Source organism: Artemia sp. Qi Xiang Cuo, chromosome 4 (assembly GCF_049724085.1).
Source record: "Artemia sp. Qi Xiang Cuo chromosome 4, ASM4972408v1, whole genome shotgun sequence".
Lineage (NCBI taxonomy): Eukaryota > Metazoa > Arthropoda > Branchiopoda > Anostraca > Artemiidae > Artemia > Artemia sp. Qi Xiang Cuo.
The window spans coordinates 14,384,807-14,407,504 of NC_142797.1; the positions used below are offsets into that span (position 1 = coordinate 14,384,807).

At 38.1% G+C, this 22,698-nt stretch overlaps 1 protein-coding gene across 1 annotated transcript in view; it reads left to right on the forward strand.

Moving 5' to 3' along the window:
• Positions 1-575: 575 nt before the first annotated feature.
• The window catches only part of LOC148952800 (uncharacterized), a 105,903-nt gene continuing 83,780 nt past the window's right edge, over positions 576-22,698 (forward strand). Inside the window, exon 1 of the mRNA XM_089087427.1 lies at positions 576-661. The gene's annotated coding sequence lies outside the window, so the exon portion shown is untranslated. The remainder of the gene's footprint in view (positions 662-22,698) is intronic.

Consider the following 22,698-nt stretch of genomic DNA (forward strand, 5'->3'; position numbering starts at 1 on the left):
GTGGTGTGAGTGGTGCGAACCACTGTCAATAAACAAAGGGATAATAAATAGAAACCTTCCTTTCTGGGTCGGGTCGTCTGTCAACTCTTCTGCGTCACCTTTTTGGATATTTTTGACCTGTTGAGTTGCAGGCACATAGTTTGGTCGGGAAATGGACGGTGTTGCATCAGGTGATGTATATGGTGAATAAGGACTAGCAAATCGGAACTGAGGTGCTTGGTAATATGGATATGGCGCTGAATAATATCTGGGATATGTTGGTGCAAAATATAACATCTGTTTCCCATTTCTTTCTGACCTTAGTTCACTATTTATGGTAGGGTTTTCACCCTCGACTGTGTCTAGAGTTTCACTTATGTCTTTATCAGCATAGGAAATGCTAAGAATCACAGTAAATACAAAGATACACTTCATTTTGAATGATCACTGTAACTACTGAGTAGCCAAGTAAACGTAACTATTTATATATTCGTTTCTAATATAAAAAGATAGTCACGTTTTTCCTTATTAGCCAAGAACTATACTTGTAGTTGTTAACCATAATACCTGTTTCGCAATACATTTCTATCATAGTCGTTGTGCTACTTTTTCTTATCGGCTAGTGTTAACACCTCTGTAAGAGTTACGTGTAACTAGGAGTACATTTGGACCCTGAACTATGGTAGTTGACTGTATTTGACTTGAATAACGTCACGTCAATGAACAGAAATTATTATATCAGTAAGGGGGCTTGCCCTCTCCTCAATACCTCGCTCTTTACGCTAAAGTTTGATTGATTTTTTTTTGTTCCAGTTATCTAATAATGATTCCTGAATCACAAATGCTTTTTAATTAGAATAATCAGCTCTTTTACAAGTTCTAAGAAAATTTAGAGTAAAGAGCGAGGTATTTAGGAGAAAGCAACCCCCCTAATTGATATAATAATTTCTGGTCGGTTTAAGTCTTGATGTTGCTCCTTAGTTTCAGTTGAAAAACTTGTTTTTTTATTTATTTAATTTCTGATCGATTTTTAAATAATGCTGGGAAATTCGGCTCCCGCTCCATGGAAAATCCCCTTCCAGCACAAAAAATACCTCCATGTAAATATACTCCCACGTATCCCCCCTCCACAAGAAAAATTCCCCATGCAAACGTCTTTATACTTCCCAATAACCAATTCTGTGTGTAAACAATAGGCAAAGCTCATAAAGCCCCCAGCACTGTGGGGGGTCAAGTCATCCTCAAAGATATAGTTATTAGATTTTTTGACTACACCGAAAAAATGGTCATCTCAAATTTTGATCGGTCGACTTTGGGGAAAAATGAGTGTGGGAAGGGGGCTAGCTGCCCTCCAATATTTTTGGTCACTTAAGAAGGGCACTAGAACTTTTGATTTTCGACCAAATAAGCCCTGTCCCGATTTTATACGATTACTGGCTCGATACGATCACCCCTGGAAAAAAAACGACAAATAAACACGCATCCGTGATCTTCCTTCTGGCAAAAAAAAAAAAAAAAAAAAAAAAAAAAAAATCCAAATTTTTGTACATAGGAGCTACAAACCTCTAAAGTCAGGTTTTCTTGTATGCTAAATCTGATGGTGTTATTTTCATTAAGATCACTTGATGTTTTGGGGCTGTTATCCCCCTTTTTCAAAAATTAGCCAAATTTTCTCAAGCCTGTAACTTGAAGGGTAACGTTAAATTTGATGAATCTTACATATTCTGAATAAGCATCAAAATTGCATTCTTTTAATGTATCTATTACTATCAGGACTCTGTTTTTTAGAGTTTTGGTTTCTATTGAGCCGCATCGCTCCTTACTTACAGTTCCTTACCACGAACTGTTTGATAGTCTACTCTGGTCAGTGAGTCACTCTACTCAGAGACAGGAGTTACAAAGATCATCTAGAGTTCAAGGATAAAACAACCAGAGTAGTTGTGACTACGGAGGGTAAAGTGCCTGAAGCGACCGTAATTCAACTATAATCAACTAAAGTCCATAGTCTAACACATTCTAGCTTAGAGAACTATGAATTCAAGTCATTATAAGTTGAGACACCATTTGCTAGAAATTAAATGGGACCATGCCCCTGTAAGGCACATAAATGTCTGATATGTCTTATTTTCCCTAGGTAAGATTTTGAAACTAATTAAATCGTCACAGGTAAAAATGCCAACTACTGCATCTGAGGGTTTTTTTGTACCCCACCGACGGGATAGGATTCGACAGAATCTCAAATCTCTACGACTTCTCACAATGGATTAATACGGTCTTAATACTTTTTTTCTGAAAATAACTTCCCAAAAATACATCTTATTTTGCGTTAATTTTTCTTCGTTCACTGACTATAAAATTTTTCTTGATTCAGAGATTATAAGCTTCTTCGGAAATTTAATCGTTTGTATATTCTTGGGAATTCTTTTGTCATTTTTCTATTACAAAATGATAAGGCCATAGATTGAAGGTGAAAAACAGAAAGTATTTACCATCCAAAACTTGAACGATATCGTAAAATAGAAAGATTCTTCAACAAAGATTCAATAAATAGACTATTAACAAAACTTAAGGCATTGAAAATTACCCCTTATGTGGGGTACTTGGGGTCTTTGGGGGGAACATATCATTCTTTGAGGAGTGACTAGTGCTAACTCTCCGAAGCACAAAAGCATCAATATGCTGGGGAATATAATTTATATAACTATGAAAGTTGCAATGGCTGCAGATACACTATTTTGAAATAGGGGTGAAATTATTTACCAAGTAGTTTTTTAATGACCAATTGGTTCTTCTTTATTTTTACTAGAAATTCTATTGAAACTAAATATTACAGTAAGCCTATGTATCTCTGTTTAATTATTACAATTACTACACATAGCTCATTGGGACTGCTTTCCCAGCAGTCTCTAGAAAATACTGTCAAAATATGACAGAAACAATAATAGGCTACCCAAACGGTATTTTCTTTGCCGCAAGATGAAAAATTAGCCTAATTCCATGCGGGTATTTTTTTACATAAATGGTACTCACACGAGCTCATAGAAAAATACTAGCAGAATAAATAGCAGCTAAAAAGAAAATTTCGGAATCCGTAAATAAAATCGACACAGGTCAGGGACGCATGCAGGGAGAGGCGTTAGGACACAGCTCCACCCCCCTTCCCAGAGTGCTAATTCTCCTGCAATTCTGGGAACTCATAATTCTAACGATCAAATAAATTCTCTTTTTATTATGAACCCTGCCCCCCGAAAAAATTATACATATATGCCTGGCATACTTAACGTATATTGTTGTTTTACCTTCACTTTGAATACTAATAATCAAATTGAATTCTAATTTATATTGAATGATATACTGAAATGTTTTTTGGCTCATAAAGACACATAATGCATTCAAAACGGTAATTGTTTAAAGCCTGAGAACAAATACAGAAGAAAGGCCGGAAAGACATAAAGAATAGTTAGAATATTTTGAATCGGCATATCCTTAAGTATTATTCAAACTCATATCCTTATTATAAAACACTAATTAAGATTGCACGGCCGTGCTAACAGCACCATAAACCAAAGCATTACCGTATTACCCGTAAATCTCCTCAACTTGGCCTGGATTATCAATAAGTAAAATCAAATAAAGTTGACAGGCAATGCGGCAGAAACACATCATCACCATAACACAAATCATTTTGGAAACGTTGATTTGGCTCAAAGACACGCGTGACCCAAGAGGGTAATTTTCCATAAGAAACTGATTTGCTATTTTCCTTGATCTTTTCCGCTCTTTCTTGGGATGGGTTTTCGAGCTATGGGACAATCTTGCTCAGGTCAGACACGGTAATAGAGATTTTGAGCAGCAATGGGGAGGTTACCTTAATGTTAGGACAACGTTCACAAAAAAGCATGGCTTTTATTCGCAATTTAATAATGAGCTATTGAAAAATTTATATTTATGCTGTATCTATTAAATTATCGAGTTTTTCACAATAGATTTATTTCTTTTCACTTTCTTCTAGAAATTGGGCTATGTAGGTATCGCTAGCAATACATGTAATATGGAACAATATTGAGATAAAGCGATTCATAAAACTTATCCTACGTTGCCTTTACATCTTGTCTTTAATATCTAATAGCACAAATAACCTCGGCAATTCCAATTTGGCCCTATCCTCCTGGGACCTGATGTCCAACCGGTTGTATATTCGTTTACGAATTCTTATCGTTCAACCTACTGCAAATCTGGACTTAAAGATTGTCTTCTTTTATGCAAGAGGCGCTTGCTGCCATCTGTGATTTTTTTCAGTCCAGTAACAGTAATGGAGGCCGAACCAGGAGCAAGTGAAATAAAGAAAATCAACTTACGAAAAAGGTCAAAAAGTAAGAAAATAGATAAAAAATATAAAGAGATAGGCTAGACAATATAAAAAAATCAGGCGATATATTCTAAGACCAAAGTATTGACAGGTTTGATTTTCAACGCATTTACTGTTATTGCTGCCATCTAACAGAAGGACTTTCAGTCTTGTACAATGGGTTGTACATTCGGTCTTACCTTAGAAGTCCAACGGGTTGGAAGATTGTATTTTTGGAGCTAAGTTTTTTTCTGGTTAGGCCTAACATTTTTTTTTTCTTCAGCGAGGCTATTTAAATGGAGTTGACGTATGTCTAAAGTTTCCTTCTGTGAGGTATAAAACGCCAACAGTTCCTTTCTTTTGCAATGTCCTTGGAAAAAGCCTTGTCCTTGGTTGAAAACATCGATATCAGCGACATGGAAGGTAGCGGAGACAAAACCAACCCTGAGTGGTGTTTAACCGGCAACAGATGAAGACTAAGTGTCCTCTGATAGTGAAGAAGAGTCTCAAGGCTTTCTAGATCGGACTAATCTCAATGACTTCTCAGTCCTATTTGATGAAAAAGAGGACGATATTCCACTAGCGCATTATATTCCAGCATTCAAAACTGATTCCGTACCAGCAAGTCGCTCAGGAAAAATTCGCCGCCCAAACAAATGTGGACCAATTCAGATACCTTGAACGAGCATCATTCATACCTTCCCTTGTACTCAGATCAAGTCAACGGGAAAGCTGGAAGCCACATGAATACTTTTTTGAAGCACTTTCCTGACTCATTTTTTTAGACAATGGCTTTTGCAATGAATTGTCATTACCAGAAGGCCACAAACAAATCTTTGCTCGCTAGTGTCTCCGAACTGGCAGTATTCTTTGGCATTTCAATCGTCATGAGTAATCTGAAGCTTTCTCGTCTTCAAATGTTTTGGAGTAAGAAATTTTGAGTCCCTGTCATCTGCGAGAAAATGCCTCGAGGTCGGTTTTCAAGCTTAGACAGAATGTGAAGTTCCTTTTGTATGACGAGGTTACGAGGATACCAAAAGAAATAATCGTCTTTGGAAAGTGCATCCCTTGCTGAATTTGGTGCGAGTTGAGTGTCTAAAGCTTGAGCAAGAACAATTCATTTGTATTGACGAGAAAATGATTCCCTTGGCTGGGCAATGCAGCCTGAAGCAGTACGTACCAAATAAGCCAAATCCTCTTGGCTTGAAGAAGCTTGTTTTAGCAGGTTCATCAGGTCTGGTGTATGATTTCGTAATCTATCAAGGAAAGACAACCTTTCTGCCAGAACTACAAGCTAAAGGTCTGGGCAGTGCCACTGTGCCACACCTATGCCAAGATCTAAGTGAATGTTCATACCTTTTCTTCGATAGGTACTTCACTAGCATGTCTTTGCTTGAAAAATTATCCGAAAAGTGCATAAATGTAACTGGCACTTCCATGAAAAATCGACTTGAAGGTCTACCAGCGAAGACCAGTCGTGGACTAAAGAGAACTGGACGTTGAACGTCCCTTAAGTTCACGCGAGAAGATCGAGTTGTAGCCGTTAGGCAGTGGTATGGCAACAAGTCCACTTTTCTAGCTTAAAGCTGTCATGCCAAAGAACCTGAGCTACCTGTGTCAAGATACAACAAGTCTGAAAGAAAGTATGTAGATATTCCCAGTCCTCTTGTGGTAAGACAGAACAACAAGTACATGGGCGGAGTTGATCTCTGTGACCGCATGGTGAGCTATTACAGATTCAGCAGCAGGACAAAGAAGTGGCCAGTTTGTGTTCTTCATCATTTCATTGATTTGGCACTTTCAAATGCCTGTCTACTCTAAAGGCAGGATTCAATCAACAGGAACACACCCTACGATCAGCTGATCCACTTCAGATTTGAGGTAGCTGAATATGTAGTTGAAGATCTTCGGCGATCAACCGAGGGTACCTTCAGCGAATGTGAAGACGATAATGATGAAGATAAACTGGAGCAGTCAGCTAGAAGAAGAAAAAGATGCCCTTGGCCATCCGGACCAGAGAAGAAATTGAATGCAAAGCATCTATATCACTACGACGTGACGTTGAGGAATTCGGCTCGATACCGAATGCCTGGATGCAAAATATGAACGAAAGTGTTCTGCGAAGCGTGTCAGGTCTATCTCTGCTTTCAGGTTGGCAAGCAAGTCGGAGAATGTTTTTCAGATTTCCATAAATGATAAAGGATGTTTTTGTGTGTTATTGATCGTATGTTTTCTCATGGCATTTTGTAACTTGTGTTTGAAAATTACATGAAGTTGAGTTCCAATGTCCAACGGGTTGTACATCCCCCCCGGACCCTCAGAACGTTAAAAAAAAATTAAACTTTCATTCCATCGTCTGGTGCTATTTTTTTATCGGTAAATTCCAAATTCCATATTCGCCCCTACTCAGGAACATACCCAGGACTCAGGAGGCTATATATTTAACTAACCTACTTTTATATGGATTTCAAGTAGTTTCTCTTGTGGTCATATAACGATACTAATTGTAAGATATTTTTTTGTAATTCTTAATGAGTTATCAATCACTCGTTAACATTTATGGAGAGTGATAGATATATTCTTAGATGTTGCAGGACCAATCCGTAAAGGAGCTTCAGTCCTCAAAGTTACGGTAAATATTTCGAAACATCACCAGGGCTGTATTGCGGATAGGCCCTCGGAAGGTTTTTAAAGTCAAGTCCTTTCAGTGAATCAGAGCCCACGGCCCTCCTCCCCCCTTCAGCTTCTGAAACAATACGTATATAAATATGATAAGGTACATTTTCTTCAGAAAGCTCTGTTAAAAAAGTGCTGCTTTTTTGTTGTAAATTTCAAGTTTGTTGTGTCTTGAAGTAGGTTTCTTATGCAATTCAGAAAGTAAGTACCAAAAAACCCTCAAAGAGGGATGTATTCCCCCAAAAGACCACAAATCCCCCAAAGAAGGGTGAATTTTCAATGCGTAAAGTTTTGTTGATAGTCTTTTTATTGAATCTTTGTTGAACAATCTTTTTATTTTACGATATCTTTCAAGCTTTAGTTGGTGAATACTTTTTGTTTTCAACTGTCAGTCTATGGCCTTATAATTTTGTAATAAAAAAAATAGTCACTGAATGAAGAAATAGTAATGTAAAACATGACATATTTTTAGAAAATTATTATCAGAAAAAATAAGAAAGACCATATCAATCCACTTTGAAAAGTCTTAGGGATTTGGGACTCTATTGAATCCCCTCTCCGTCGGTGAGGCACGAAGAGCCCTTAGATGCAGTAGTTGGTGTTTCTACCTGTGACGATATAGTTGGTGTAAAAATCTTACCGAGGGAAAAAACTTTATACCTTTCTAAGAATTTTCAGAAAATTATGTGCCATGCAGGGGCACGGTCCCATTTTATTTCTAGCAGATGGTTTCTCAACTAATGATGACTCGAACTCATAGTTCTCAAAGCTCGATTGCGCTGGACCTTGGATTCTAGTTGATTATAGTTAAATTACAGGAAGCTTCAGGACATTTACCCTTCGTAACTCCTGTCACTGAATAGAATGACTTTCTGAGTAGAGCAGAATAACCCACTCAAAAGCGCGTAGGTACTAATGGATGTGCAGAATTTCGCTTACGAATTTTGGAATTGTTGAGAAAGGTGCTCATGGAATTTCTAAAAGGAACTCCATCAAAATTCCTCTCAAAATTTTGACTAACAACTCAAGTTTGCAGCTAATAACAAAATACTTGACGATATTGGAAACGTATATATAAATAGTTACGATTACTTGGCTAGTCAGTAGTGATAGGGACAATTCAAAATGAAGTGTATCTTTGTATTTTCTGTTCTTCTGAGCATATCCTACGCTGATAAAGACAAAGGTGAAACTGTAGAAACAGCTTGGATTGAAAACACTACCGTTAATAGTGAAGAAAGGTAAGAAAGAAATGGGACAGCTACCCTCTTTTGCACCAACGTACCCCAGACATTATTCAATGCCACAGCTGGGGGGTTGAAACAGCCGGGGTTAAAAACCCAACCGTAAATAGTGAAGAAAAGTCAGAAAGAAATGGGAGACAGCTATCCTCTTTTGAACCAACGTATCCCAGATATTATCCAATGCCATATCCATATTACCTAGCACCTCAGTTCCGATTTGTTAGTCCTTATTCACCATATACATCACCGGATGCAACACCTCCCATCTCCCGACCAAACTATGTGCCTGCAACTCAAGGATAATCCAAATAGGTCAAGGATATCCAAATAGGTGACGTAGAAGGGTTGACAGACGACCCAGCCCAGAAAGGGAGGTTTCTATTCATTATCCCTTTGATAATCAACACAGGTTCACACCGTTCACACCAACCAAACCATGATAATGTTCGCATACTTCTGTCCGATTTTCTTCATAAAGACAAAAATCATAAACATACTTATGTCAAAGTGCATTACAATCATGGATAAAAAGCGCACAGTGTCCATTGGAGATAAAGGTTTATTTTGTATGATGAGCTATTGTTAGTAGAAGGGGGGGGGGGGGGTCCGACGCCAGAACGAACCACGTGGTTTATGGTTTTCTCACTGAGAATTAAAAAACAGGAATTTTCTCACTTGGAAAAACAGGAACTTTGTCACATTTATGGTTGTTTTCATGGATGGTTATGTGTGTTGATCGATTTATTTGATGTTTTTAGGGATTTGTCAGTGAGAATTTGAAAAACAGAAACTTTCTCACTTTCATGGATTATTGAGTCTAATGGGGGCAGGTCAATGACACTTCCTTCTTGTTGTTGTTTGAGGCGAATGTTATGATCCAGAAATAGTATTTGTTGTTGTGGATAAAATTGTTCAATGTTATGAGTTTTCCGGAAACAGTTAGATCACGTGTTTCCTTCTCAGCCAATCAGAGGGCTTGTTTACATATTAGCGGTGGAGGGAATATAAGGAAAGGGTTTTTTGCTATAGTTTTATTAGTCTGTGAATAGAATTCAAGGAGTGAGAAGAAGAACAGTTTGACTTTACTCATTTGGATATATATTTGTAATAATGAATGCAATGTTTACCCTATTAGAAGTTGATAATGGAGTTGATGATAATAGTACAAGAGCACCAAGCATTGCGGTGGAAATAATGATGGGATCGCGACTTTGTCTGGAATGGGATGCAGTATATGCAAGACATGTGATATCCTTGAGCAAATTTAAAATGGAGGATCAATTATGTTTTACAGCAAAAGTTGATATAGCACATGTGAATAGACTTCAATGTGCTTTAAGTGCATTAGTGAAAGATATTGAAGACAATAAACAGTATCGTTAATTGTACATGCATAGTATTATTGATGATGTTGTAATTATTCAATAAAATTTTTTCGAAATCGAAAATGATCTCTTTCTTTTCTGGTAGAGCTAACGAATCAGGGTCAGTCTAGAGTCAGCAGTCAGAGTGAAAGGACTGAAAAATGAATAAATTTGAGAAAGAGAGAATTACATAAAATCTAGTGTTCATGTAAAAACATTGGATTTTGGATGACGATTTTCTCGAGTTATCTCTTAAACGCGGGATATTCTCTCATGAAACCCTTGACAATATATTGAAAACTGATTATCCACCATTGGACTATTGTATGAAACTTTTAAAATGTGATTCAAATGCTTATAGTCAATTTATTGATATATTAATTGGAACATGGCAGAATCATATTGTGGATATACTTTTGAAAACATTGCCAACAGATTACATGTAGATGGCTCCTCCCTCATTCGAAACAGGTAACGTCACAGAGTTACTCCTCTCCACCTTTCCTCCACCTTTAATTTATCGAGCGAGGATGATCAGTTTCGTTTTACCCTTGAGTGAGTTGACATCGGAAACCAAAAAAATGTTCTATATATGTCCATTGTGCTTGTACACTCTTGGCAGTTGGACTCAGTGTGAGAATTGTACAGTTATTGATGACTCTAGTGAAAAGTGTAAATTTTGTAATCCTTGTAAATTACATGGAGGCTATACAGTGCAAATTAAAGGATGTAATTCATGTCTTGAAGAGGTGTGTGACTCACCCTAGAGGGAACCTATGCTCTGATTGTCTCAATGATAAATGTGATCAGTAGGAGAATACTTAACCTGATATGACTATAAAGAATCTTAAACGTCATTCTAGTTTATTTCTAGGAAATTGGTATCGTCGGGGATTTAAATTATTCTGGGAAGAAGAATCGGGTCTACGATTCTACTGTTGGGGTAACAAGACAATTTGGTTTCTACGTCATCGCTGTGACGACACTGCCTATTATGACTATAAACCAAGTGATTTTTATTTGGCAGTTACCGAATGTGATTCACCACTTGAAAACACTGTATGTGATATTGGTTCAAATAGACAGATTGAAACTCGTGAATTTCATAATATGAATGCAAATAGTATCATTGACTATACAAAGAGATATGACAAGAGTGAAGTTACATTGTACTGTAGAAAATGTCACCCTGACTTTGCAGTCAATCAAGATCAATATACAGTGAATCCAAATGATTTACCAACATTAGTGGTTCACGACAGTTGCCTATATACCGATGAAGAAATCTAAAAGTGAAGATTTAAAGACATTGTTGTATATATACATTTTATTAATAAGCAAATTCACAAACATTTTTTAAGCACTTTACTCTTAGGGCACTGAAACCAATACTGTATAGGTCTGAGAGGATATTTTCCACTAGAAAGTCGTTCAGACGTAGATTGTCACCATAGATGTGGAGAAACTGCTTGTAAGTATAGCCACGACATCAGAAAACAAAATATAGTAGTGCATGGAAGCCACAGCTTTTAGTGGTTAGATCCTTCAGCCTCTTTCGATTTTGAATAATAGTTTTCCCACTGCTCTCAATATAGTTGCTGATGTGGGGTGTGTAGAATGTATAGGGTAGACCAATAGAATCAAAAAATTCAATCGTCTTCATTGTTTGATAGATGCACAGCCAATGACCCGTCAGCACAGTCGATGGACTGCTATTAACAATAATCAAGGTATTATTCGCACTATGAATTTTTCCAAGATAGTCTGAGGGCAGACAATAGGATTTGTAATGGGACATGTAGGGATCCATATTAAATACATTGATTATTTGACTGGTGTTCATGGCGCCAAGTCTAGTAGAACACTGCCTTCGGGAGTGATTTCCCAATAGGTTTCATATTGATTTAGTGAGATTAGGGCAACACTCTCAGCCAATGGGTCGGCAAATGTACACTCTAAACGTACAGTCCCCGTACGTACTATACTCATATCCTGTGTGCCAGAAAAATCCAATAAAAGGATACCATGTGTTTTAGCAAACATATCTTCGGTTTTACCATTTTCAAATAGTTGCGAATCATGATCTAGGGTTTGCATGGTCAACTTATACAATGTTCTATAAGATTTATCAAAAGATAGATTGTAGAGTGGGATACCGTTTACTTTGCACACAAGAGATGAAAGTCCAAACATCTCGAATTTATGTGGACATTCAGTCCATGATCCTATTGCACTGGCGCTCTTTACAAATGCCAAGGCCAATTTCGAGGGGATTTCGCCATTGATAAAGGATGAATCGGTGAAGGTGCGTGACCCCATGGCAATATGACGTTGATTGGTGATTGTATGAGGAACAAGTAGTTTAATATTGTTGCCATTGGCTCTCAGTTTTTCCACGGCCAAAGCAACAGAACTCATAACCTGTTGTTTGCGTACATGTAGTATTGCTGAGGTGAGGGAGAGACTTACATCGGGATTACCAGCAAGTTCTTTTCTTAAAATGAAATTGGATGGTACAAGCGTCAATTTTATATCCACCTTAACATTGGGTGGCAGCCATTGGGGTATATTAAATATTTCATGATATATTTTTCCGACTAGATGTAATTCACTAGTTGAAGCATTTTTAAGCGCATCTGTACTATCAGTATTAGTAATGTCTTCATATCCATTGGAGGCGCCTCTCAATTCCTTGTATGACTTGGGTGTCATCAGCATGAACTGCATATAGCTTGCATAGTTGGAGAGATTGTTGCTTGTGCTCACCAGCGTGCCATTGATTTAGACACTAATTTGATGAAATAAATTATTTAATATACAGTTTTCATAGGATATCCCATCGGCTCAAATTGACATTGTATTATCGGATTTCTGGACTTTCATTTGTAAATCTATAAATGTGGACGATAAATCTATGAAGTAGTCTTCCTTGGAATAAATTTGTAAGTAGGTATTATCGGAGAGGGGTTGTTGTTGATAAAATTGTTCATAGTATCCGTGCTTGACACTCAGGTCAACATTTTCGGCATTGAATAGATTCAATGAGGCGGATATTGAAGGTGAGAATCCTTATGTGGTAGGTATGACATCTTAGGAGAAGAAATCGAGTTTCGATCTAACAATTTTCTTCTTGGGCCTTCTGTTTACACTACGTATCGGCTTGTTCCTTCTTTTCTTTGACAAAAGGGATGTCTTTCGTTTTCGTCCTGAGTAGAGACTGACGAGTGATTCGTTGTTTCTTGACCTTTTTAATACTTTACCATTCTGTTTTAGTTTCTCGCCAAGGGTTCGTGCACTAGACCTAAGATTTTCCGAAGCACTTTTTTTTAAATCCTTGCCAGAAACCCAACTGTATACTGTAGAGGATGGAAAGTCTGTCGCAGCCGGTACAAGATATTTTCTAGCCAGTGGTAGTGAAGAGCGAAACAGCTTAGCAAACCAACTGCCAAGACTATAGCCAGACATTGACGAGCGACCCTTGTAATAGTCCATTCCATTTCCCTGTTGTCTTGGGCCAAGAGTATTAACATAGCAGTCAATATCAGGACAAGTGAATACCACTTTTTTATTAGACATCTTGCTGTTGAACGATAGGACGAAAATGGCATTTAATCACAGCCAAACCCTTTGAAATTGCTATGGGATCACCCAATTCGGTTCTTAGTGTTAACTGACAGAGTTCCAAATAGGAAGTGTTTACGGGAATATACTGAAGATGCTTTATATTGTAGTGATGAATATGTTCCTGATTGGTTTTTCGTTCAAGGACTCGTAGGAGGGGAACATTTTAATTACCAACCCGAGATGTTTCCACAAATGAAGCATAGAGAAATATACAAGTGTCTGTGGTGAAGGCAGGCGGGTAGTCAGCAAAAACGAAATTAGTGTTTTCGGCACTGTTACCATTGATTATATTGAGCTTAAAGCTAAGAACATCCTTTAGATTATCATTAAGAATAACCTTTTCGTTGGCAATAGGTGAACTAATGTATACCTTGCCCTCCTGCTTTGAATAGTTGAAATGAAAAGCTCCTTTTTTACGAGTGGAAATTCTTTTATTAATAGAACGACGTAAATTGTTCATACAGGTGAGTTCCTCTTAGGGTAATTCAATATATGGATAATCCAACCAATTGATTTTTTGAATTTGTTCTTGATCACCTGGTGGCGGAGGCCAATCATAGGGTCGAATTTTTATTTCATATTTACGATCCTTTCTCAGGATGTCATAGGTATTTTTGAGAATACAATCGACAAAAGCCACTTCATACTTTCCGTCGAATTTGATGGTGGGGGAGAGTTTCGTCCAAAAATCACTTGTTCTGTTCAGATCATTGTAGAGAGGATCTGAAACATTGGACATGAAAGTCACATACAAATCATTGGGCATTGTCAATGTCTTCAGCACTGACCCAAGAATCAAAATCAGAGTTGTATCTTAGCCAGCGAACCAACAATCGATTTTTGCCCGTACGAGTACGACTCTTTAATCTCTTTTCATTTTGATAACTTTTACTAATGTTTCTAATTTTTTTCAGTTCATATTCATAAAAGCTGCCGAGAATCTCATCATCTTTGGTGTTTTGTAGTCAATATGTTGTGGGTTCGGTGTCTAGAATTTTAGACACTTTAAAAAGTTCGGTGCTCCATAAATAAGTTCCCTTTCCGAAAATATTGGTGGTTCTAGTAATTAAAACAGTATCACCAACATTGAATTTCTTCTTTTTCTTATTCACATTGCAATTTAAGTATTGCTTTAGAAAAGCATCAAATGTATACTCATTATAAGGAACATCCGTTGGTGTCGATTTGGACAAAGATCAATGGGGTCGTTTATTATAAATAAGCATGATTTTATCTAAATCGTGAATAAAATCCGGAGTATTTTTAAATTTGCAAGATCTTGAAATTAAAAGACGAATCGTTCATATTAATCGTTCAGCAAATGCAGCCTTTATCGGACTGTGACTATGATCAAGTGTTGTATTATATTTCAAAAGAACCTTTTGCAAAGGTGGATTAACAAATTCACTGCCACGATCCGATTGAATTTTTCTATACGAATCCCGTTCAAGAATACTTTCAAGGACCCGATCAACTTCAACGCCTCCCTTTGATTGCAATGGAATGACATAGTCTTAGCGACTAAATACAGTGATTGCCACCAGAATTTATTTGTAGGGTGTATTGTGACGCAGTCGAATTGTGTATAAAGTTAAAAGATCCATTTATATTATATGCAGAGGAGAAAAGGCTTTAGTTTTTTAAAATTGTTTACTGCGAAGCATGTGATTCCGACGCAGTGTTTAACTCGCTTAATTTTCTAGATACTCTTTTGCTTTTTTCAATGTGGTGCCAGAGGCAACTTTAGAAAAGGTTTTGGGAGAACTTAAACTTCCCGCTTCACCAATATTTTCATAGACACCTTTGAGAGCTTCATCCATTTTGAACGTAAACATGCAGTGTAATGACCACTCCACTTGTGCGAACTGGCGGGCGAATCAATTTGTCTTCGCGTTTGACTAGCAGCCACAGGTGTTGCAAAATCAGAGGTGCTGATAGTATTTTCAAATACTGAATTTTCTTCTTTTTTGAATGGTGTTGTTGGTGGACTATATTCTCTTAGTTTCTTTAGAATTTGCTTATTGCCAATAAGACTCTTGGGAAAGTTTGATACACACAGAAAGGTGTATAGATTATCGTCAAAGGATAAAAGTCCTTTACGATTCGTCACCATATCACAAATTAAATCAACTAGATTATAACTTTTTCCCTGAATTATAATTCGTTTGCCTGTGCTCTCGACTTGAACTTGATCGCCAGTTTCCAACATGAGATAAGATAATACTCTTTTAGTCTGTTCTCGATAGGACAGTGGCAATAGGTTTCCAATTTTTAATACAATCGAATTCAATTCCTTCTCCTTTGATTGTACAGCAGAATCTTGAGATGTTTCCTGTTTAGAGGGATCGGCAACGGGTCTCTCACGATAAGGTTTATGTTTTTCCATACGTCGCAATGCATCTTGAAGTAAAAGCAGTTTTTTATCATCGGCAATACTCTCATCATTAATGAATTTGCTTAGATTGTCTTCAAAATGTTCGACGGGCGAGAGGACAAGTTCAAATGGTGTCAATTTATATGGTTTAGTCATTCTCTAGAGAAAACTGTTTACAAGTCCTGCAATTATTGGCAGTAAAAGTGTGAAAAAGCTAACGCCCGCCTGAAGGAGCCGTTTTATTTTAAATTTTTTTCCTTTGTTTTTACAAGCCAAGGCACGTACAATGGAACGATGTTGCTTTGTCTGTTGTCTAACACCTTCTGGTAGTTGAACATTACCCTCAGTTAATTTTTAACAAAGTTCAGATATTAGATTAATGAAATCATTGTCGACACCATGTTTGAGTATGGCCTTCCTAAGCAATGGTTTTGAAGTTCTTAAAACGAAAGATAAATACCGTTGTTCATGTAGTTTCTTCAGTGTCATGATAGCGACTAATCGCCTTTTCTACTATTCACCGGAAGATACACTGTAATTTTATTGTCGAAAATGTCGGTGACTACACGTAGGTCATCGGCCGTGCTATTATTAAGATCAAACAAATTTTCACCATAGGCCCTGATTGTTACCTGTGGTTCCGCCTAAATCATAATTTTTGTGGTGCGAGTTATTTGCGTCTTTTTTATATCAAGTATCTAGAGAGATTAATGACTAAATTGAAATATGAATTAAATAGTACTATTCAAAGCATCTGCTTGCTCAAATTTTCTTAGATGAAACTGATTATTTAGAGATAGGGTTACTGACCTTAGTTCATGATGGGAGCGAACAGTGAACAGTTGTAGCATTTCCTGTGAGAACTGTTCAATGGATTCAGCCCAATCATCAATAATCAACCACGAGTTCGATTCAATACTATTGAAAACATCAAGTCCCCGTATGAATTGTATTGGTATGGTTGTGGCAATAGCTTTTATTTTATCATAGGACTCCTGCCAAATACTATAGCAATAGTAGATTTTTTTAGGCTTCTTCAAAAACATTTTATCGCAATTTTGAATTATTTTAGCTAAAAGTGTTGTTTTCCCCGACATTGAGGGACCACACAGAAACGATCTGAAGGGTGTTTTAAATTGATACATGCTGTTGACAGCATTCGGACTACAACTAACTGTAAATCATACGTGTCCAATGAATAAGTAGTAATTTCCCCATAGATCTATCTATTCAAGAACAACAACAAAACAATATTTCATGGCAGCATTTATTTCGGCACTGCATGAAAACAAATATTTGTTCAACGTGAACTGCAACGATAAAAATAACACTTGTTCAACAAGAACAATTGACAAAATTTCATGGTCAACATGAAAACTCTATTTGTTCAACATGAACTGCAATGATAACACTCTATGTACAATATAAACACTTTTGTCCATGAAGAGCAACACTTAATGTCTTTACAAAAACACTTTTTATCCATCATCAACACTTTTCTGTACAATATCAGCACTTATTGTCTTTAAACACTTTTCTATACAACACTTTTTGTACAACAAAATACATTTGGAACAATAGCACAGTTGAACATTACAGTGAATTTAAAGGAGGGAGATCCCCCCACCCCGAGGAATACGGGGACGCAGGCCGACCGGCCGCGGGTGGGACCCCCCACCCCCCTGGGCGGTCACGGGCAGGGACCCCCCCCCGGGAACCGTGGTGGAAAAACAATAGTTGTCGTCACTGCTACGGGTTAGTGGTGGTGGTTAGTGCTTGGGTTAGATTAGTTGGGTTAGGTTAATTTATGAGAGGTTGAGTGGTGGTGGTTAGTTGGTTAGGTTAATTTATCCAGACCAAGTTGATTGCGATAGTCTACGCATTCAACTCGGTCTGAAATACGGTAGTGGCCGTGAGGTAGGACACTCACACCATTCTCGAGCACATAGACCTTGTCAGATATACACGACATTGTATTCTTTTCCACTCTCATAGTATAATTTCTATACTGTAGAGAGCGAATTGCAAGCACTTGTGCTCTTGGCACTAGGCTACTTTCTACACAGTCTCTGTACACGCTCATGTTAAAATTGCTCTTTACAAAATGTGTAGGCACCCCTTTACACGCCTTCTTTTCTTCCCCACTATGAGTTTCAACGCAATAGACTTTGGGGCCCGGGAACACCCCCCTGTATATCAAATCACTCCCAGTCTCTGATTTTAATTTTAATAGTTGGTTGGGCGCTTGACGTTTCACCAACTCGGGGTAGAGGGATGGATTCCAGTTGGTGAAATCCATCCGCGAGCTGATGTGCACCCCATTTTTCAGATCACTCAATACATCATCAGTCTCATTTACATTCCAGCGCATATAACTTTACCAACATATAGAACTTTACCCTCCCCCGCTTGTGATCTGGGAACCTTGCAAAATTTGTAAAAGAACGACAACATGAAATTCTTGGTAATATCTAGTACTTAACTACCGCCTGCTATATTCTTGTTCAGTACTACATTTCGCTTTCGCCTGTGTAGAAGAACCATGCCAGTCTCTATGCTCGTGAACGATGTAAAATTGGGGTCGGCAATAATTCGTGCACACTCTAGAGGGTCAGTCACGACGTCGCAGCGAGATCTATTACGTACGCTTTCACACATTTTGCCAAACGCTGAATTTAGAATGAGCTTATACATTTCCTTCTCCACCTTTGAATTTGCCCTAGAGCGTTTATCGACAAAAGTATCGATAAACGTTTTCAAATATGGTCGATGATTGAACTGCAGGACCCTGTGTATTTTGGTGATCTGGAAACCGTTGCTCACCATCTAATGCAAAATCACATGATGAACAACAATATTCTCTTTAGGATCCAAATCAGCAATCAGTTTCTGTTTGGAGGGAGTCCAGTGCATCCTCATATCCTCAACCAATGAGCGATTATAGGGGCTCAGAGAGTCCCTGCTCACGGGTCGATTGATCCAGGAAAAACCAAATCTTTGACTGAGTCGTGAAGCGCCAGCGGAATGTGACCGTCAATTTCAAAGAACCATCCTTGTGGCCCATTGTCCTTGACGGTGGTAATGTCGGGGAACTCACAAGGATTCTCATGCCATTGATATTTCCCACACGGCAAAGAGTAGTGGGACATTGCCGAGGGGTACAATGAGTTCATGTCCAAGAACACTGCATTTGACTTTACACCGCTATTTTGTCCATTCGGAGCGTGCTACTAGTTATTATCCCAATGACAAATGGCACCTCCCCGAATTTACCGTTATACTTCCATGTGTTGATCTCCGAAGGGGATTTTATCATTGTATTCCCTTCAATATTTTTAAAATAAGTAACATAAAAAAATACGTTTGGTAAAAAAGAAGCGATTATATAAACCGAACTCTGAATAGATTTGGTCTGTGTTCTTACAGACTATATCCAACAGAGTTAGAACGTCACTGGCCAAGTACAGTCTACAATAATCCCACCCATTTTTACAATCCCCCTTGGACCACACCTTCTTGGAAAACTCATACTCCTTGGCTGTGCATTCACTGTTGGTCAGTGAATTGTGAAAAGCTTCAATTGGAGGTAGTTTCACCTCACTTAAGCGAGCGCCCGAACAGTAATAGTCGTCTGCGTATATACCTTTGCATGTCAACAGATCATACATTTCACTGTCGGGAAAGTGCTGTTTAAGCAAAGGAAAGCTATCAACATTGTCGCTTTTTTGCACTTGAATCAATTGACTCAATGCCTTGGGGAAAAAACTAAAGGAATCTAAAAACCTAATTTTATTCCAGCACGTACGCTCATTATCCACTGCCTGCCATTTCAGTTCGAGAAGCAATAACTTCTCGGCCGATTTGGGAATGATGTTGTAGATAAAAGAACCATTTACCCATGGACAATCTACTCCCCTTCCCTCCCTATGCATACGTGCCAGTGCCTGTACAATAAATTTCAAATCCTAATTAGAGTTGTGAATAAAAACAGGGATAAAAAACTGCTGGCTAACATTTAAATTACATGATTGATGCGCAACCCCCCTAAAATTACTACCCCCCGAGGATATTTCCTGCCACAAATGGTCATGGTCTCTGACTTTCCCCCTCCCCCCTCTTTTCCCTTTAGTCCTCTTATCCCACTCCTCTGCAAACTCCCCCTTACAAACCCCACATCTTTTTTGATTTTTAATCGCGAGACGATCCTCTGCAGACAACCCTATAGGATAATGTGTATTTCTCAAACGATAAATAGCACCATTAACCGTGCCAATCAGTTTAGTCAGTGCCTTGACCATGCACTCGAGCCCCTCATCCAATGTTTCTACTATTTCTACCAACTGCATGGTGTTAGAATTGTCTCTTTGTGCATGAGCATATGACACAGCAATGGCCTGATGTTCTTTGACTTGGTTTGGGAATTGTGGGTCATTCACCTGCACAAGCTTAGCTTCACTATCTAAAGATATTTTGATTCACTGGAGAAGGGTGTTTTGGAAATTTTTGAATCGTAGAATGGCCCTATCCCCTAAAACCGTTTCCACTGTCTGGTAGCCATGCCGTTTACAATGCTTCATATGATCCCGTAGTTTCATATCACTACGGAATTTTGACAAGCCTGATGGACAATAGAAACGTTCCCCCTTTTCTTACCCTCCCCCCGAACTCTACTGATGTTGGTAATAGGATTAAAATGGCCAATTGAATTGGCAGGATCACTAGGTGGTGTGTATAGCAACCAAACCCAATGTCTGACCAAATTAATTGACGGGCCCCTTACAGGGAAAACCACCCCCTTTTTTTTAGAGTGAACCCCATCTTCAAATTCAGTTTCATACTGAACCACAGTAACGCCGATATTTAAGTGGGTATTAGCCCTTTCAAACATGTCAATGGCTCGAAGCGTTTCTGGGTATTTCCCCTCTAAACAAGAAAAATCTACAATGGGAAAATCGGACCCTTCCTTCCCATGTACAGCCCAATTGTCTAAATTCGTCTTGCTAGCGTCCCGAGCTAGAGGCTCGAATGCTGATATGTGGAAAGCATATTTGAAACACTTTTGACCTGTTTCAAAACAAATCCGCTGGACACCTTGACAACCTACTAGATCTGGATTATATTTTAAAACTACTGATCCCTAAGACCCTGCCCCCCCGCTTAAAATAAAATCTTTATTAAATTTGCATATATTTACGCTTTAATTTTTAATAGATAAAACTACGAGAGCCACTACCATTTTCATTAAAGTTCTCAAGATGAGTTATAATTTGATCTACCCAATCTATGAAAGCACCTTCAAAATTTTCTAAATTCGAATAAACCAAACGCATCTCGGAATGTACATAATGATAGTAAACTTCACTTTTTCCCTCATTTAAATAGAACACTTTTAAAACAATAGAGACCTTAATTGATTCCCTCCCCCACAATTTAATTTGGTTCTCCAGAACTGCACAAATTTTATCTACATAGTCGGGCACAATTTCTACAGGGTCAAAAACAAATTTCCCCCCCATAAGTGTATTAAAAGAGTCACCAAACGTCTCAGTGTACACACCTATTGAATTTAAAATTCTGTTGGACAATTGAAAATCGGGGAAAGTTGTACCCCCCTCCCCCTCGTGTATATTACCCCCTCCCCCAAGTTGTTCAATAATAACTGGCGAATGCTCCACATAAGGTGTTTGAAGTTGATTCGTTAGGGTATTGAAGGCTGGAGGAGAAGGGTTCCCAGTGAAATCATTTAAAGGCTGCAAAGTGTTCGGGCTCAAGTCTACCAGCTCAACTGTGCTAGCTTCTACATTAAAAAATTCAGCTAAAAACTCATCAATATCGAAAGGTACTTCAATAGAGTTAATGATTTCGTTGTCCTGAATCTCCACTGTCGGTGTTAGAATTGGTTCTTCCTCTTCTTCACTGGACGAAGATGAATATTGGACCAAAGGTCGTCCAACCTATAAATGAAAAAAATAGCTTATTTTTAAAGTATTCAAATCATCCCCTACTGCTTTTAAAATTTGAATTATTATTTAAAGTCAGCGCGTAGTAGTAGTAGTAGCAGTATGAGCATAGTCATAATTTGTTAATTAAACTTAAATAAAATAAAAAGTACTATACGATAAATAAAATTTAACACAACACTTTACATGAAATGCTGCAGTTTGTGTTGGTTCAAAAAAAAAAATTACTTATTTTCAGTGTTCAAATCACCCCTACTAATTTTATTTTTTTATTTTTTTTTTTCGGTGCTTTTCGGAGTCATAGCGCATCCCTCTGGTGCTTTTCTGGCCCACAGCGCATCTTGCGGCGCTTCCCAGACTCGTGGCGCGTCTCTGTGGTACTTCTCGAGCCCGTAGTACTTCCCCCGGTGCTTCCCTAACCTTGCCCCACAGCGCTTCCCAGACCCATCGGCACATTCCGGGCTCCGTAGCCCCCAATCGTATACATAATGTCTCAAAAAACCGGATTTTTAGCTGGCATAAGTCGTTTCGCCTACTTCCCGTACAGGTTGTCTATGACTCCAAATGAGCCTAGATTATTTTTAATCTCGTACCTGTTCTGTTTCCAAGCGTATTCTCTGGGAAACAGTACAATTAAATTCGAGAACCGTTAATTCTTTTTCAGGAATGTCTCTCCATGCAAGATCTTGGCAAGTTGATCAAGACAATCGTTACGCAAATTAGAATTACGCCTATGTGTAAGAGATTGCAATGCTATAATCTCTGTCCAACACAAATTGAGTGGGGGAAAAACATCTTTTAAAATCTATGAAATTTAATTTTACAGTGTTGAAAAAAAAAGCGAAAAGCGAAAAGATGGAAGAAATGGGTAGAAACCTATCAGCTTTTGAAAAAAACGTGGTCTTTACTTGATAGCCTCCTCATAGAAAATTGTGTTTAAATCAAACGGCAGTTTATAACGCAAAGGCAGTTTTCTATGATGAAATTATATCCGGGGCATAGTACCCCTTTTCGGCTTCACTACGAGCCTATTCAGCAGACTGCTGAATGTATGCGATAACAGCGACCTGATTTAAAAGGGGGAACAATGTCATTTAATATCTCTGACATAATTTTACTGTGATGAAAT